Source organism: Diabrotica virgifera, chromosome 9 (genome assembly GCF_917563875.1).
Source record: "Diabrotica virgifera virgifera chromosome 9, PGI_DIABVI_V3a".
NCBI lineage: Eukaryota > Metazoa > Arthropoda > Insecta > Coleoptera > Chrysomelidae > Diabrotica > Diabrotica virgifera.
This window is the reverse complement of record NC_065451.1, coordinates 106,338,541-106,358,988: the sequence shown is the minus strand read 5'-3', so window position 1 is coordinate 106,358,988 and position 20,448 is coordinate 106,338,541.

Sequence of the window (20,448 nt, the reverse complement as noted above, 5' to 3'; positions counted from 1 at the left end):
CATCTCATGACGTCCCCCCATGTTAAACCGTAGTCTCTCGTGGCTTCCAGGTCTTCGTGAACTCCGATATACGGTTGCCACGAGGACTTTCCCTAAAATGTATCGCAAATGAAAGGTACCACTTCCTACAATGCTTACACAAAATATTGGCCGGACGTCCTCAGTCACGTTATCTGTATAATAATATACACATTACTTGGAGCAATTGCCGTCAGGCGCGCCATGTTCGCTTGCTGTATATCTAAAATCACTTTAACGGTTTTGATGGCATCCAAATATATATTTATTCAGTTTGCGGTTGTGGTGGTCTCCGTATATTTGAGTTTATGTCCTCATGGCTTCCACTGCGCTGTTGCCACCTTAAATGTTGGAATTTAGACTTCGGATATTTTTATAATTGATTATTGTAGTATGTTGAAAAAAATATTGTTGTGATATATTAATGATATTTTTTTGTATAATTAACAATGTATTTTTTTCACTGCAAAAATAAAAAATTAAAAAGTATGTTCATTAAAATTGATGAATTTATCATAACCAGTTGCCGAATCTGCTGGTCTAATTGCTCAATTGTAACATATTATAGAAGTGTTAAAATTGAATTCTTAATTTTTTATTACAAAATTTTTACCTCGACAGCGTAGGGTACAAGAGGACGGCTTAAGTAAAGTAAGTACAAAATTTTTAATAATATATTTTGTTCAACTAATAGGTGCAAAGGTGTCTGGAAAATAATAAAAATGTTTAAAACATTGCTTACTTATTTCATACACTCAATGTATTTTTTTATGTAAGGATAGAGAAAATAATATTTTGAAAAATATTTAAAATATAGTAAGTAAGTCCTAAATTTTACATTACATAAAGTAGTTAAGTCTGCTAGTCTACAAAATTAAAAACAAATAGAATACTTAAAAAAAAATTAAAGCACTCATGCCATACCAAACGAACTACATTCTTACATATTTTAAAAAGAAAAATATTTAATTTTGCCCACCCCGACTAAACTATCGGCAGGTAAAAAGTCTGCAGTATGCGGGGGCCCTACTATTGAAATAAATTAGAAAATTAAAATAAACTTATCTACCATTATGACATTCTAATTTGACACAAAAAATTGTATCCTGGATTAAGAACAAGTGTTTAGAATACTCTCGTGAATTAAGAAGCGTTTCTACTGTAGGGTGACCATATCATAAATTTGAAAAAAACGGGACACATCCAAGCAGCAGTAGCGCACCTATAATTTTTCTCTGGGGGGAAGGGGGTTGGCTTGGGCGTCGAAATTTTTTTCTATATTTTGTGAAAGACAAGTTACATTTTCCTGCTATTATTTATATATTTTTCATATGCCCTGGGGGAAAGTGGGTTTAACTCCCAAACCCCCCCCCCCCTGGGTGCGCTACTGCCAAGAAGGGTTTGGAGCGATAACCAAACAGGGATTGAAACACCGTCTTTTAGCTAATTTGGAACCTATAAATCCTTTTCAATTTTAAATGTGTAATTTACGTACGATCAAGACTGCGAAACACGCAGAAAACTAAAAAACTACGCTAGAATGACGTGGATAAACAACCAATCCGTCAAAACAAAACAGGGAAGAATAAAAAATAGCGAGAAACACAGCAAACTCAACAAATAAAAAGAAGAAAAATGATGGGTTTCGCTGGAGGACATTAAAAAAGACAGAGAAAACAATCAAATATATCAATTTTACAAAATAGTCAGATAAAAAATACGTCCAGCATTAAAACAAGAGTACTAAAAAACAAAAAAAAAAAAAAAGAGAAACGCTGTTTGAAGACAAACAGATCAGCAGAATATGAGAAGAATATTACGAAAAAATACTATTCGGTATGAAGGAAACAGATGAAGAAGAACAAGATAACAACGAACTAGAAATATTCACAGAAGAAAACGTACAAAAACAAATATTAAAAACATAGAAAACGGAAAAGCAGCAGAAGAAAATGAAATAACAGTGGAATAAAATACAGAGGAAGAGAATTACATAAGGAAATAAACCAGCTAATACAACAAAAAATATGAACAAAACAGATATTATAGTAGGTACCTATATACAGTAAGACCCCGCAAATCCTAATTGGGGGGACAGCCTGTTCCGATTCCGAAAAGTTGGGATTATCCGAAAGTTAGCCTAACTAATAATTGAAAGTTTACTTTGTCGTTGATTTTGAGTCGCTGTGCCTGTCTCTCTCCCTCTTCCACCCATCTCAGATTGATGTTACTGATGCAGAGTCAGTGTCATCATTTGTGCTTAGTCGTTAACTCCATGGCTTGATTTCTAATTTGAATAAGCTCCATTTTTCCCCGTTCCCCTATACAAAATGGATGAGAAAACCAAGAAGAAAGTGTAATTACAGAATGAATTGAAGCTGACGACAAATGGAGCGAAGAATTTACGGATGAATACATTGTAGACTTGGTTCAACCACAAGGCAACCCTAATGACTAATGAAGATGAAGAAAACGAGGAAGAAGTTTCCCTGTCATATTGGGTGTCACACGCAGATGCCACTAAAGCTCTGGGTGTGGCTCTACGTTACGTGGAGCATAACTCTGCTGCGTTACCAGTAGATGTAATGTTTATGTGTAAATAGTTTATCATCACTGCGTCAATTCGCTACACTTCGATGCGTCAGAAGAAAGTTACGGAGTCAAAGACCTGTTAAACGTAGATTGTGCAATTTTCTGGTTTTACTCTGTATAATAAACATGTTTCTAAGTTTTTGTCTTAAAATTTTTTCACTTGCCGTTGGTCCGGATTTGCCGAACGTTAGGATTAGCGGGGTTCTGATTTGCGGGGTTCTACTGTATATAAAAAAGGAGATCGGAAGGAGTGCGAGAATTACAGAGCAAGCACTTTATTTAACACCACATATAACATTCTAGCAAACATACTAAACATAAGACTTGAATCATGCGCTAAACGAATATTAGAAGAATACCAGAACGGGTTCAGACCGGGAAGGTCGATGATTAGTTCCATACATACAGTGGAGCAAATAGGTAATTCAAAAATCGAGAGAATAAAACAGAGAAATACACCTAATATTCATGGATTTCAAAAGTGCTTTGATACAATCAATCGGAAGAAAATGATGGGGGAGCTAGAGAATGTTGGAATCCCAGAAAAATTAAGACATGCTAACAGTGAGCCTAAAGAATACCAGAGCAAGGATCAGTTTCAACGGAACAACTTCTAAGAAGATTAATGAAAACAAAGGTGTGAAACAAGATGACTCTATCTCGCTACGACATGATTTAATCTTATATTGAAAGTAATCATGAGAAGGACAAACTGTGCAAAAAAACATTACAGATCAACTTTAACTAGTAGCATAATGCAGATGATGTAGTCATAATAGAGAAGGCAAAGATGACACTTTCAAAAGCACTTGGAAAATTACATAAGGAAGCGAAGAGAATAGGACTAGAGATAAACAAGCAAAAACAAAATACATGACGGTAGGGAAGGATGACACAATAATTCAGAAATATCTAATAACACAGAATGAGAATAATACTGGGCCACAAAGTAGCAACAGAGAGAGAAATACGAATGAAAACAAATGCCGCAATTTAAGAAAAATTAAAGAGAGAAAATATGGTCAGTTACAAAAAATCAACCAAAAGCAAACATTTGGGACATTTAGGCGTCCCGAGAGACTTTTTCGGGACCCCGGGACAAATCGTTAAAAAACGGGACAATCCCGTTTTTACGGGATGTTTGGTCACCCTATTCTACTGTTATAACGTCCTTCACTTAATCGTAATTGAAAAATATTTGAAAAAGTTATTTAAAGTGGGTCCTTGTTTTGGTTCTTTATTTAAATTTGGTTCTATTCTTGTAATGTTTTCTAAATTTATAATGAGAAGTTTATAACTTTATTAGATAATACCAAATAATAAAATAAAATGATTTTTGAGACGCCACTGTATCGATAAACATTGCAAATTATTTGCTCCGCTATTTTCTCCGTATTTCGGATAGTAACGAGCTTTTTAATTTACAAAAGTGTTTTAGGGAAAAAGTTAATATTAATACTTAACAGTGAGAGTGTTAGTGAACAAATAAACCATCGAATAAGGACGAAAAGATAACAAATTGTGGGAATATAAGGTGTTGTGACGTCGATTGGTAGAAATTACCCATCCGCAAGGTTGAATTGTGGGTAATTTTTGGCGCCGGTCGATAGGCAACACATTTTACACTAGACCTGTACAGTAATTTGCATACATATTCCAAAGGCCTCATTTGCGAGTATATTTAGCACCAATTGATAGACAACATATTATACATTAGACACTAGGAATTCTGGCGCTGGGTGACTGATAATCCACAAAAACAACTAAACAACTAATCGATACCCAACAAAATAAAAAGTAAACAATCAGATTTTTATCTACATAATTGTTGATAAATAAATTCACAAATTAATATAATCCTTAAAAATGGCCAGTGGTGGAGGTGGAGCAATTAAGAAGACGGGACCGGCAAGAGTGGAGTATGAAAGCAGCAGTGAAGAGAACGGGAATAAGAGAAGTAGGGATGGTTACGATGCGGAAGATTTATTCAGAAAAAGCAAGGTAACGAGGAGAACTCCGACTAAGAGTGATAACCAAAATGAACAGATGATACAAATGATGCAGACAATTATGTCAAGAAATGAAGATATGATGATTGAACTAAAAAACTTGCGCAGAGAGCAACAAGAAACCTTGGATTGCGTCAGACAGCTGGAGAAAAAGAATAAGGAGTTAGAAAAACGACTCAATGAAGCAAATGACAAAATAGAACGAATTGAGAAGGATAAAAGAAAAAAGAACATAATAATTAAAGGATTAACTCTCGATAGCAATGATAACAGGTCTACTAAACAAAAACTAGAACAGTTTATTGAAGCAAATCTGCAAATAAAGGTTAAACTGAGGGAAGGAAATAAAATTGGTGATAAATCATTTCTGGCAGAAATGGAAAATATGACGGATAAAATCTCGGTATTAAGGAACAAAAGTAAACTTAGAAACATAACAGGACAAGGAGTATATATAGAGTCTGACATGACAAAAATGGAAAGAGAGATACAGGCTATAATTAGGAAAATAGCGAAGGAGGAAAAAGATAAGGGTAATACAACAAAAATAGGGTATATGAAGCTAAATATTAATGGAAAAGATATGAAATGGGATAAGGATAATGGTAAACTGACAGAGAGCACACAGAACAGCCAGAGAGGACTCCCAAAAAACTAAAAAGGAATGCAGAAACGACTACAAAAAGTATAACGACTAAAGCAACGGACAAGTACATGAGATTGGAAAATGATAATACGAAGTATAAACAAGATAACGAGGCAAAACAAAACCATAAGTCAGAAAAGCCAAGAGATCAAAACTCTGACTACGTAGAGAATGATGAAAAAGGTAAAGAAATGGGTGAAGAAAAAAGAAGAGTGGAAAAAGGGAAAAAAGAGAAAATAAGAATGGCAACATGGAATGTACGCGGCACCTATGAGGAAGGAGCCATGAAGGAATTAGTAAAAGAAGTAGGGAGATATAAATTGGATATTGTAGCGGTACAAGAAACAAAACAATTGAGGTCAGAAATATCGGAATTAGAAAATGTGGTTTTTTTCAAAAGTGGAGGAGCAGATAGGATGTTGGGAACAGGTTTTATTATAAGAAAAGGTCTAAAAGAAAAGATTATGAGTTTTAATCCCATATCGGAAAGGATGTGTTATATACGAATAAAAGGGGAAAAAAGAAATATAAGCATTTTAAATGTACACGCCCCTACCGAAGAAAAAGATGAAGAGATAAAAGACATATATTATGAAAAAATGGAGATGGAATATGAAAAGATACCGAAACATGACGTCAAAATTATAATGGGAGATGTAAATGCAAAAGTGGGGAAAGAGGCAATCTACAGAAATACAGTAGGAAAGCATAGCAAACACGACGAGTCAAATGACAACGGACAGAGACTGATAAGTTTTGCAATGGAAAAAAATATGGTGGTAAGAAGTACACAGCTACAGCGGAAAGAGATACATAAGGGTACGTGGACATCTCCGGACGGAAAAACCGTTAACCAAATTGATCATGTAATGATAGAAAAACGACACGCGGAATTTATTACAAATGTCAGAAGTATGAGAGGAGCAGACTGCAGTTCAGACCATTTTTTAGTAAAAATTGAATGTAAAAGTAAAGTAGAAGAAAAAATAGTTGTAAAAAAGGATGCAAAAAGAACAAAATCATACGAAGTAGCTGAACTGAAAAAAGAAACAACCAGGCAAAATTATCAAGAAGAAATAGAAAAAATGTTTTTGGAAACAAAGAATGAAGCCACAGATGTAGAAGAAAGATGGGAACAAATAAAACACATTACAAAAGAAGTAAGCAGAAAATTGATACCCAGAATTAAAAAACAGACAAGAACTAAGGAGTGGTTTGATAGGGAGTGTGCAGAGCTGTCAGAAGAGAAGAAAAAGTTAAGAATACGTATGTTGACCAACCCTAACGACAAAAACAGAGAAGAGTATAACCACGTACGAAAACAGTTAAAGAAAAGTTGCAGGAAGAAAAAGAGAGAATCCAATGAAAGAAAGTTGCAGGAGATAGAAGAAAAATTTAAAAACAATGAAATAAGATCATTTTATCAAGAGGTAAAAAAAGCAGAAAAAGGTTACCAAAGCAAAACAAGCTTCATAAAGACCAGAGAAGGAGAGCTAGTAAGTGAGCCGGGAAAAGTTATGAAAGAATGGAAAATGTATTTCGAAACGTTACTAAACAGTGATGATGAAGATCAGGGAGAGGACGAAGACAGAACAGAGGGTGCAGATATAAGAATAGCCGAACCATCCAAAGACGAAGTGCAAAGAGTTGTAAGCAAATTGAAAAACAATAAAAGTCCAGGGCCAAACGAAATAAGTGCAGAAATGCTGAAAGCAGGGGGAAGAAAACTACTGGAAAAGGTGTATGAACTGATAGAACTTACATGGAAAGAAGAAAAGATGCCTGAAGAGTGGGCCAAAGCCTGGATAATCCCATTACATAAAAAAGGGGATGCAACGATGTTGCAGAATTACAGGGGTATTGCTTTGCTGGACGTGTGCTATAAGATATTTGCTAGGATTGTAAGAGAAAGATTAGAGGTATACGCAGAGAAACTAATAGGAGAATACCAAGCAGGCTTTAGAAACAATAGATCGACGACAGAGCAAATATTTAACATAAAAGAAATCCAAACAAGCTGCTACGAACATAAAATGGTTTTATATGCACTATTCATAGATTTTAAGCAGGCCTATGACAAAATTAATAGGAAAAAAATGTATGAAGCCCTACGGCAAATGGAAATACCAGAAAAGCTAATCAAGTTAATAAGAATTACCTTAAATATGACATCTAACGAAATAGTGTGGAACAGTCACAAATCGGAAGAGTTTATAGTCAAAAAAGGACTTAGACAAGGTGACCCTCTATCAACTGTGTTATTTAACCTAGTTTTGGAAACAATTGTAAGGAACAGCAGAATAGAAACACAAGAAACGATCTACCGTAACGAACATCAATGCATGGCCTACGCCGACGACCTTACACTGCTAGCAAAAACTAATACCGAATTAAAGAAAATCATGAGAAGATTAGTCAGAGAGGCAAAAAAATTCGGCCTAGAAATAAATGAAGAAAAGACGAAGTATATGGTGCTAGGCAACACAGAAAGAGAACCTGTAGATATGCTAAAGTTAACAGCGTTCGATGGAAAAGAATATAAATTTAAACGAGTAAATCACTTTACATATCTAGGTGCCATTATAGATGAAAAAGGACACGAGCAAAACGAACTAAAGCACAGGATAGCTAAAGGTAACCGAAAGGTCGGCAGTTTAAAAAAATTATTAAAGTCAAATTACGTATCAAGAAAGACGAAAATTAGAATATACCAAACTGTAATAAGAGCAACAGTCACCTACGGATGTGAAACATGGGTACTAAACAAAACAGAAGAAGAAATGATAGAGAGATGGGAACGCAAGGTACTGAGGACTATTTTCGGGGGAAAAAATACGGCAGATGGTTGGCAAAGAAGAACTAATGAAGAATTAAGGATGCTTTACAAGGAACCAACTATAACAAGATACACAAAGGCACAAAGAATCAGGTGGGCAGGTCATGTCGAGAGGATGGATAGGTCAAGAATGCCAAAGAAGATACTATTAAGAAAACCAGTTGGGACAAGGAGACGAGGTAGACCAAGAAAAAGATGGCACGAAAAGTTTCAAGAAGATATAGGATCGATGGAAATTACAGACTGGAAAGAGAAAGCGAAAAACAGGATACAGTGGAGAAACATAGTGCAGCAATTTTTACATAGTCATTAAATCAAATTACATAATAAATATAAGACATTAGTATATATTGTTATTTGTATTATGTAAAATTGTTATTGTTAAGTTGTAAAGCCCTAGGCCTCCAAGGTCTGTAGAGCATGTTAAATAAATAAATAAAATAAAATGAAGGCTGATAATGTGATTGTACGAGGTTGTTACCTTTTCTTAACAAAAAAATGATGACAAGTGAATATTTTGACTTTATGAACCTAATATCATCTTCAAATATTTTTTTTCTCAAAATCATATTCGCACCGTTAACCATAAATCATCGTAGACTAAACAACTAAATTCTTAATTATGTCACCAACTCTGTGTCGGCATGTATTAATGATATAATGTGTTCTCGATTACTCAGCGGTGCGACGTCGACGCCCTGGTCAAATTATTTATCTACAATCTACAGACACGTCTTCAAATCAGTATTTGAATTGAAATTGTTTATGATAATGAAAACATTTTATATTTATTCGTATATTTACTACTTAAATAATTAAACATTAATTATTATTTTTATATAATATTTTATGTATAAATGGAGACTAGTTGCAAAACTAAACAACATAGTAGATAGAAACGCAGAAGCGATATACGAGGAGGTAAAGAAAGCCATTCATGGAGCAGCAGAAGAAGGGCTAGGAAAAAAGGAAAACATAAAAAGAGAATACCCAGAATAGTGGTCACAAGATCTAGAATCCTTGATAGAAAACAAAAAGAAAGTTTACCAGACATGGTTAGTTTCACAAGACGGTGAAGATAGAAAGATATATTATGCCCGGTTAAACAGAGAAGTGAAAAGGAAAGTTGCAGAAAGAAAAAACGAAATGTGGTAAATGAAATGCGCTGAATTGAATAGATATATATGAGAGGAACGAAAGTATCTGAAGTTTGGCAAACCCTTAGAAATTTAAGAACAGACGAAAAGCATAATACTAACGTACATTTAATTAAAATGGATCAATGGAAAGAGCATTATAAAATGTTACTAACAGAGGATAGACCGGAATTTATAGAAAACACTGAGTCTGATCAAGAAGAAATAACTACAAATATAGAAATGATCACTAAAGAAGAAGTTAGGAAAGCTATGAAACTATGAAAAATGGGAAAACAACGGGACCTGGAGGCATACCTATTTATAGAACTGGTGAAATATTGCTCAGATTTGCTAATAGAGAAAATTACAGATATTTTCAATAGCTGTCTTATAAAGGGATATAATATCCCGAAAGATTGGGAAAGGGCTTTTATAAGCTCAGTACATAAGAAGGGATGTAAAAGAACATGTAGCAATTATAGGGGTATTAGTGTAACCAGTTCTGGGGGAAAGCTGTATGGTAGAGTTTTAAAAATAAGAATCGAGATGTTTTTCCCAGACATCGAAGAGCAAAGTCGATTTCGCGCAGGATGATCCTATTTAGGCAATACCTTTGTATTACAGCAATTGGTAGAGAAGATAATGAAAAGAAATTTGACAACTCATCTAATGTTTGTAGATCTGGAAAATGCTTACGACAGTGTGCCAATAAACAGGATGTTTAAAGTGCTCCAAGAATCTGGTTTAGATAACACGTATGTAAATGCTCTTTATAACATATACAAATATTCGATTAGTAGGATAAAAATACGAGACAATTTATCAAAACCCTTTAAAACATCTAAAGGTCTACGACAGGAATGTTGCCTCTCTCCTACGCTGTTCAAAATTTACATCCAAAAAGCGCCACAACTACGGATTAAAAAGTGCTCAAGAATGGGAATAGAAATTGGAGAGGACTGCCTGTATACTTTGCTATTTGCAGATGACCAAGTACTAGTGGCAAATGATGCAGAAGTCATAACATTCATGACAAGAAAGCTAATCGAAGAATACGTTAAATAGGGATTAAAATTAAACATAAATAAAACGGAACATCATATAGTTGGAGGAAAACCAGAAAATATTCCAGTTGAAGACGGTATTATAAACAGCTGTAAAGAATATAAATATTTAGGAACCGTTATTGACGAAGATGGTAGCACAGAAAAGGATATCTATAAAAGAATAATTCAAGGACGAACGGCTATCCAAAAATTAAATTCTGTATTATGGTCAAAAAATATCAGGATGACAACAAAGATAAATCTCTATCACAGTATAGTAGAACCAATCACAACATATGGCGCAGAATGTTGGCAGATATCACAAAGAAACAGAGACAAACTGAAAGCACTAGAAATGGACTTTCTACGAAGATCGTGCAGAATCTCTCGATTGGACCACATAAGAAACGAAGTAGTTAGGGAACGAGCAAAGGTTAAGAGTAGCATTGACAACAGAATTGAATTCCGGCAACTGATTTGGTATTGATACGTTAAACGAACGAACAATAAACGATGGCCAAGAAAGATCCAAGCTTAGACTACTCCAACAACTAGACGAAGACGAGGCAGACCTCGTAAATCTTGGAAACAAGGAATAATGGATGTCATGCGAAAAAGAGAAATAGAAGAGGATTGGCAGGAGAGACAAAACTGGAGATTGAAGTGCAGGAAGCAGCCAGAGCTGTAGGGCCCTCGCTATATATAATATATTAATATTTTTGCACGGCGTGCGGGCCTCATAGCTACGCGCGCCCACCTAGTCCGACTAATAGTTAATCGGGCACTGTATATTATATAACTAAAGCTGTTTAAAATTTAGAGACACGCAAGAAATAGCTACTTGGCATTACCTAGTAGTTACCTACCAACTAAAATTTTAATAACCTTAAAAGTTTACCGTAAATAGAAAATAATTAATAAGGTGTAATAACAATATAAGCAATAACAATGTAAGCAATAACATAATAACCACTATAAAAATCTGATACTGATAGAGCAAAGACCAGAATTCAGCATTGATGGAAACGAACAAAAAATAATGACCACAGAGGAAGAAAAAATAGTCATAACAGACAAAGAGATGAAACCAGCAATAAATTCCATGAAAAACAATAAAGCGGAAGGACCAGGAGGAATTGTAGCGGAACTCGTAGGCGTAACCAGGGTGGGTTTGGGGGCTATAACCCCCCCATTTGGATGGACTTTGAGCTCTATACGCTAAACACCATACCCCTCAGAGACCTTCCAGTAGTTGTACCCCCCCCCCCTTTCCAGTAGTTTTAACCCCCCTTAGCATCATCCCGATTACGCCTATGGTGGAACAAATCAAATATGGAACAGAGAAATTAAGAAGAATGATATGCCGAATCATGGAAAGAGCAATAAATGGAGAGGACATCCCTAAACAATGATAAGAATCCTACATACATCAATATACAAAAAGGGAACAGAAAAGATTGCGAAAATTACAGGAGGATAAGCGTCATCACTACAATGGGAAGAATGTATGGCAGGATCCTCAGGAACAAAATAGATAAAAATATAGAACGTAAAATCGGAGAAGAACAAGCAGGTTTCACAGCAGGGAAATCATGTCTAGATCATATCCATACATATAATACAACAGACAATAAAGAGAAAAAAAGAAGAGCTAAGAACAAAGATTTACACATGGTGTTTATAGACCTTAGGAAGGCATACGACACTGTGCCAAGGAAAGAACTGTACAAAGCAATGACTAAAATAGGGATACCACCTAACCTAACACAAGCATCAAGAACATGTACAGTGGAAATGAAGTAAATATAAAAATAGAAAACAAGGTAGTTGCTATCTTCAAAACAACAAGAGGATTACTACACGGCTGCCCAATTCCCAACGTTACTAACTGTATTTAAAATATTTTTAGAACACGCACTAACAACTTGGAAAACAAAATGTAGGGGTATGGGAATGGGAATACCGATAAGAGACGATTACCTCTACACATTGTATTTCGCAGACGATCAGGTGGTTATGTCTCAAGATGAAGAGGATATCAGTTGCATGTTGCAGAGGATATCAGTTGCAGAAAACTAAAAGAGGAATACAAAAGGTGGGCCTGGAAATTTATGTGAAGAAAACGGAATACTTAGCAATATCTGAAGAAGACGTCAAAAACTTAGAAATAGAAGAACAAGTAGAAATAAAAGGAACGAAGAATTTTAAATATTCGGGCTTTATAATGTCGAAAAACGGAACAACAGAAGCAGAAATAAAAAATAGATTGGGACAAACAAGATTTTGCATCAGACAACTCCATAATGTAATCTGAAATAAGAACATTAAGGGAAATAAAAAAAATGATATACCAAACAATAGTAAGAAGCATCATAACATATGCCGCAGAAATTTGGGTCATAAACAAAAAAGCCCAAAAGAGCATTCTGGCAACCGAAATGAAATACTGGAGAAGATGCTGTGGTCTCACCAGAAGAGACAGAATAAAAAATGAGGAGATAAGGAGAAGTATGCAAGTGGAAAAAGATGCCCTGCAATATATAGAAGAGAGAAGACTAAAATAGTACGGCCACGTACAAGTACGGCCACGTACAAGTACGGCCACGTACCGTACGGCCACGTACGCAGACTAGAAAATACTTGGATAAACAAGGTTGCAGAAGCTATTATAAGAAGACCTTAGGATAGAAGAAGATTTTTTGACCTTAAATACAGTCGGAAAAATGAAACAATACCCATGAACGATCACATCAATCACTTATTGTGTATTTGCTATCTTTTTCTATTACTAACGTTTGTTATTTATAGAAAAGACAGCAAATACAAAATAAGTGAATGAGGTGATCGCTCATGGGTATTCTTTCATTTTTCCGACTGTATTTAAGGTCAAAAAATATTCTTCTTTTTTCTCAAAATGTTATTTTATGCGAGTTTACAGTGATTTGGTGTTTATTTAACCAAATTTGCATTTTCTATCGTAAAGTATCAATGGAAAACATTGTTAAAAAGAAATTGTAATATGTAATTGTAAATAGTTTCAATAGTAATTGTAAATAGTAAATAGTAAATAGTAAAATTAATAGGAACAGTTTCAGTTTCTACCATTTTTGTCGAAAAGTTAAAAATTGAGATATTGAGCAAAACAGGTTCTCGTTTAAAATCAAGATGGCGGCTAACGTAAAGAAGGAATTCATTCGTGATTTTAAATTTAGGCTACTATTGACTCCCCTAAAGGTTAGAAAAATAAAATTTTGGGCAGCTCGGCATGCAAGGTCAAATGCTATTCCGACTGGACTAATATACTTTTGAGTCTGATATTACTGCATGTAACTTTTTTGGTATTGCAATATAATTCAAATCCTTCCAACTATGTAAAATCCTATATTTTGGCTATCTGTGAGCAAATTTTCAGCCAAATCGATGACGATGTATTTTGGGAATGGAGAAAAATGTAAAAAACGGTATTTTAACGTTTTCTACACTATAAAATTTGATCAAGACCTTGTTTTGAATCAAAATAACGTGTTATAATGCCATATGATGACAGTTTTGAGTCCCTTCTATTAAAATATTATGTTTTTCATTGATACTTTGTCACAGAAATTTGTATTTGCAAATTTGTTTAAATAAACACCAAATCACTGTAAAATCGCATAAAATAACATTTTGAGAAAACAAGAAGAAGATTTTTTGACCTTAAATATCTTATTTTTACGTCACGCAGAAGCTATATACCAATTTTCAGACAAATCAGAGATCCAAATTTTTTTGCCTGAGTGATTTGACATGGAATGTACCTTACATAATCTTCTATTCTCCATATTATTTGTTTTTAGTGTAACATTGGCCATTACCATTAAAAATCTAATTCTATTAAACCGTTTGATGATGCAAATACAAACTTTGTGAAACCGGTCAAGCAAAATACAACTACCTAATTATAAAATTATAATTTTTCCTGTTCATTCACATACAGAGCAAGTGTTTAAAGAATAAATTTAAGATTCTAAAAGATTTTTATATATAAAACCGATTTTCTATGACAAAACGCCAAAATAGCAAAAGATATAAATAGAATTTGTCTGGGTTCTTTAACTAAATTCTCACGTAAACACGACCAAGGTTAAATATTTTACCGGATACCATAAGTTCATTGTTGCCAGTATAACGGATGCCAAAACGAGCGCGAAGTGTATAGTATTATTCTTTGTATTCTGTCTTCATGCATTCTTTGTACGTGACCAAACCATCGTAGTTGTATTTCGTTAATTTCGTCATTTATTGTATGTGTGACGTTCATTATTTCACGTATCCGTTAATTGGTGACATGTTCTCTTCTTGATCTTCCTGCAGCCCTTCTCCAGAAATCCATTTCGGTGACCTCTAACATTCATTTTGATTTTTCCTTCATATGGCATACTTCGCAGCTGTATGTTATAATGCTTTTCATTACTGCGTTATAGATCTTTTTCTTGTTTTGGTTGTTTATCTGCTTGTCCCAGAGTACTGAGTTTAGGAGCGTAATTGCTTTCCTGACCTGAGTATTTCGTTCTTTAACGGCTCCGTCCAGTGTTCTATCATTCGTGATTTTCATATTCATACCCAGGTATTTATATTCGTTAAATTTACTGATTGTTTCTCCTCCTTCTATAGTCGAGGAAATGAAGCATTTTGACTCGCAATTTTTTTGTCTAGCATGGATTTACTTGAAATTTTCACAGAAGGTAGGGAATAATAGCAAGGATCATTTTCTATATCATGCCGCTGTATAAAAAAATTTAATACATTCCTCACTTAAAGAACTAAACTAATGTTATATCAAAGTGAGTTATTGGCAATTTAATGTGTATTTTTTTCGACGAGTACTCAAATCTAAGTATTCAAGCTTAAATAACGGGAAAACGATGCAATCTATAAAATATACCTGCTAAACATTTGTCAAAGTACTTCAGAATACCTATCAAATGAGCTTCGAAGCAAGTTAAAAGCGTTAAAATTAAGCAAGTTATGATGAAAATAAGAGAACCCTTTGGAATTTTTTAAGAAAAAGTGAAAAATCAATCATACGCGATTTCCACAAAAAATAAAATTTATAATAATCCTTATAAGAACTTTTGACCGGTTTAAAATGCATATTTTTGAAAAAAAGATATAATTTAAAAAATTATAATTTTTAAAATTATTGTAATTTTTATATTCTTTTGATAATAACTCCAAAAATATTCAATACACGTAAAAATAATATATAACCAAATTTTAGATTTTTTGTGACAAATACTTTACCTGTTTTATTATTTCTACAGGGTAAAAAATAACCGAGATAGAAACGTTTAAATCTTAAATTTTGCTGTGAGAACCATGCAACCGGGGCCATTTAACGTTTTATTTTAAAAAAAAGTAAGGAGTTTAAGAGATTAAGTTTAACTTGGTGAAATAGCTCTTGAAATTAGCTTTTAAACGGTTCTCAGATGAACCTGACATCGTAAAAATGAATGGAGTTATTAAAAAAAAAACGGTAACATTTTTTGGAGACATTTTTAAAAGATAAGTTTTGAAAACATTTTGGAGCATAATTTTTTTTTATAGCCTTTTTTCTATTCGAAATGTCGAATAAAGGCCTCTCGCATTTCTCGCCATTCATCTCTGTTGTGTGTGAGGCGTTTCCACATTGGTCCTGCGACTCTTCTGATGTCATCGCTCCAGCGCATTTGAGGTCTTCCTCTTGGTCTCTTCGCTTCGTACGGTCGCCAGTTTCCAACTTCCTTGCTCCATCTACCATTTTCGAGACGTTCGTTGTGTCCAGCCCATTTCCATTTTAATTTAGCCGCTTGTTCCACGGCATCCCTTACTTTTGTTTTGTTTCGGGTTGCTTCGTTTGTTTGCCGATCTATTAGTGAGATACCAAGCATCTGTCGTTTCATGGCTCTTTGAGTTTTTCTAATATTGTCCATGTTCATTTTTGTGAATGTCCAGGTTTGAGCTCCGTAAGTGAGAACGGGAAGGATACAAGAATCGAACACTTTGGTTCGAAGGTATTGTGGTATCTTTTTGTCTTTTAGTATATATGAGAGTTTTCCGAATGCAGCCCATCCCATTCTTACTCGTCTGCTTATTTCGGTAGTTTGATTTTCTTTGTTTACCTTGATATTCTGACCTAGATATATATATATTCTTTTACATGTTCCACTTTTGTTCCTTGGATGGTTATCGTTGGTTGATCATCTTTGTTCGACATTAGCTTAGTTTTGCTCAAGTTCATTTTTAGTACTTTTTTTAAGGATTCTCTATGAAGCTCATCGATCATCACCTTCAGTTCTTTCCAGCTGTCGGCAATTAGTACCACGTCATCTGCATATCTTAGGTGGTTTAAATACTTTCCATTTATCGAGAGTCCCTTTGTTTCCCAATTTAATGATTTAAAGATGTCTTCAAGTGCGGCAGTAAATAGTTTTGGAGATATGGTGTCTCCCTGTCTTACTCCTCGGTTGATTTTGATTGGCCTAGTTTTCATAATATGTCGTTATCCATCGTGACTACCATTTCAGCATGTTTGTATATATTATGTATTAATATCCTATATCTAGAATCGATTCTGCTATTGACCAGTGCTTCCTCAGTGATTCCTCAAGTGAGGAAGCACTTGAGGCATAAATTTTAATGCTATCAAAATGTTCGGGGTCTCATTTGATATATATTTTTAAGTACTTTGACAAATGTTTAATAAGTTTATGTTATAAAATGCATCATTTTCCCGTGATTTCAGTTTGAATACGTAGATTTTTTTACTCGCCGAAAAAAATATACATTCAATTACCTATAACTCACTTTTTGTTAACACTAAAAGGTTTTTCTAGTAAGGAGTTTATTTCATTTTTTATAGCTTCAATTTTAGTAATAATAACTTTTTTTGTAAAAACTTATAGTTTTTGAGTTATTGATGAAGAATCGGTTTAAACATGCATTTTTCTCAAGAAATATTAAAATCTTTGATCTTTAATAACTCAAAAAGTTTTGATTTATTTTAATAACTTTATATAATAAATTTTGCTTAGAATTTGCTTCTCTATCGAATTATGGGGTTATTTTTAATAAAATAATTTTCACCCCCGAGAAGGGGTGGCATCCAACCCCAGGGTAAAAGCGCAAGTTGGCACCATGTCACCTTTGTTCCTTGAGATGCCTCTAACCACTCACCAATTTTCATACAAATCGATGGAGGTTCAATGAAATCGGAGGTAATAGCTCATATCCACCTTCAGTGACTCCACTATAGAGGGTTTTTTGAGAATACCTCGAAAAATATGCATTTAATCAAAAAAACTGTAGATATCAAAAATTAATCTTTTAGTAACACAAATTAAATTAAACTTAAATAATCTTTTTTCGAGTATACTGTTAGACCTTTTAAAAAATAATAATAATATGAAGCTGCTAGCATGAAAGTTAAGAGACTTATGATCAAAAAAAGGTCGGTACCTGCTATTCTCTATGAAAAAATCAGTGAAAACAGCCCCCCAACTACCCTTCTAATTAAAAATTGATCTTCACCTTTCTGTAAGTAGTTCCTTTTATATTCGTATTATCAATACACCCAAGAAATTTGACCTATTTAAAAGGCCCAATTTTAGAAAAAGTGGAGTTTAAAGAAAAATTGACTTTTTGCAATTTCCTATTTGTCACCTTTTACTTCAAAATATCTCCGAAAATACTGGAGATACGAAAAAAAATATGGACTACTAAATTGTAGCTTATTATTTAATAAGTAAAATTCCCTTGTGCATAGATTTTCATTACAGTGAACAGTTAGCGAGATAAAGCTATTTAGTAGATCAGATGTAGAAAAAAGGTTAGTAAAGGCACAATATGCACTCATTATATAATCATAATGCATTAAGGAAAACTGGAACACACGCGATATATCAGAATTAACCAAAATCAAAATATTTACAGGAAGAGACAACTAGCAAAAAATTACAAACCTTTATAAAAAATCGTTGAGGAAAATCCTAAAAATATACTGGCCAGATAAAATAAAAAACATATATCTACGGAGAAGAACAAAACAAGAGAAAATAACAGTCACGATTAAAAATAGGAAATGGAAATGGATTATACGGACTCTGAGGAAGGATCGAAATAATATAACCAAACAAGCACTCGAATACCAACCAGACGAAAGAAGAAGAAGAGGAAGACCTGATAATAGCTGAAGAAGAACTGTAATAAGAGATCATGAAATAATTGGCCTGAGATGGAGAGAAGTCCAACAGAGAGCGAGAAACAGAGAGCAATGGAAAATACTTGTATAGCAAATTTCGAAAGAATAAAACAGAAAAAGATGCGCTGGGAAGGGATTACAGGAAGAGATAGAGAGAGAGAGGAAGAGAGAGAGAGAGAGAGAGAGAGAGAGAGAGAGAGAGAAACAATACCGATTATTTATCAAAATAAAATTTAATAATATACCTAACCTAACCTATCGAAAGGCTCATCAAACAATTATTAACTTTAAAAAATAAACAGTTGTCAAGGGTATATAGTGGTATTGCTAAGTATATAGTATTTTTACTACAAAAACGTTATTACGTAGGTCAAAATTTTTGACATAAGAGAACTGTCAAAACATTAGAATGTGACTTTTATAAAAACATGGCAATAATGAAAAGTCACATTCTAATGTTTTGACAGTTCTCTTACGTCAAAAATTTTGACCTACGTAATAACGTTTTTGTAGTAAAAATACTATATTATATTATAACTTATTCCATCGAAATCTTCCGAAATCCATAATCTTCTTCCATCGAAATAAAATAGAAAATTTAAAAGTTTAGAAAATACATCTTTCATAACTACACCCAAGAAATACGTTTTTCTAACCTGATTTAAGAGTATAAAAAAAACGAAAACAAACAATTTACAGAAAATCCTTATCGTATATCCGAGCAAAACCACCTAATTGGCAAAAGTTATAAATAGAATTTGTCTGGGTTCTACAACTAAATTTGCACATAAACACGACCAAGGTTAAATATTTTACTTGATATTATAAGTACATTGTTGCCAGTATAACGGATGCCAAAGCGAGCGCTAACTGTATGAAATTATTCTTGTTAATATACACGCTGTATATTGATCGGAAGTCACGAAGAGTCAAAACTATACAGAAGCCACGAGGGACGCAAATGCAATATATATATATATATATATATATATATATATATATATATATATATATATATATATATATATATATATATATATATATATATTGTCATGATTTTAAGATACCAAATTGATAGAATAAGTTAAATAATAAACAATTTAATGATTTTGCACTGCCAAAGCAGTTAAGTAAATATTTTGATATAGGTTTTGTTCGAGAGACGTGATTGGTTTGGAGAGTTGAATAGAATGAGAGTACTAAAGGGAATTGAAGTTAAAGTTGCATTTTAATTGATTTAATAATTATAGAATGAATTTATTTAGAGTTATACAGTTTAAGTAACAAGAAAGTTTGAAATAGACCGTACTATATAAAGGAAGCTATTTAAAAGGCATAGAATGTATGAATTTGTTGCTAAACATGCAATAGTTTGAAATTTAGTCTGACCAAAAGAATAACTTACAAATTTGTTCCATGATGACTTTGTTTCTGTTGAATAATCATAAAAATTTATTTTTTTCTAAAGATCATTTGGAGAAAATGTTCATTGATGTACTACGGTCTCCATGATTTGGTTAAGTTTGTAAATTTATGAAAGTATCTTAGAAGAGGCTCCAATCTAAAAATTTAGAATAATAGTTAGATCAATTTTAGATTTTATTAATGTTAATTTGACCAAAATGTTGAAAATAGCTCATTAAAGTTGTAGGTTTGGGAAATGTCAGAATTCGATATCAATTTTAACAAAGAAAAATGATTTTCTGAGATATGGCTAATGCACTATCGATTGGTAATTTATTTCTGAATAATATGAAAGTTATTTCAGTACTTTATATGTATTAATAGTGAAAATATTTGGACTTTAATTTGTAGAGGTAGTGATGAAAGGTATAGAAAGTGTACGGACAGTGTTCGCTTAAAGTAGCTATAAAAACTTATTGGGAGTATCCTCAGATATGCAAAATATATGAAAAGAATCTATAAAGTTCAATGAATTCAATT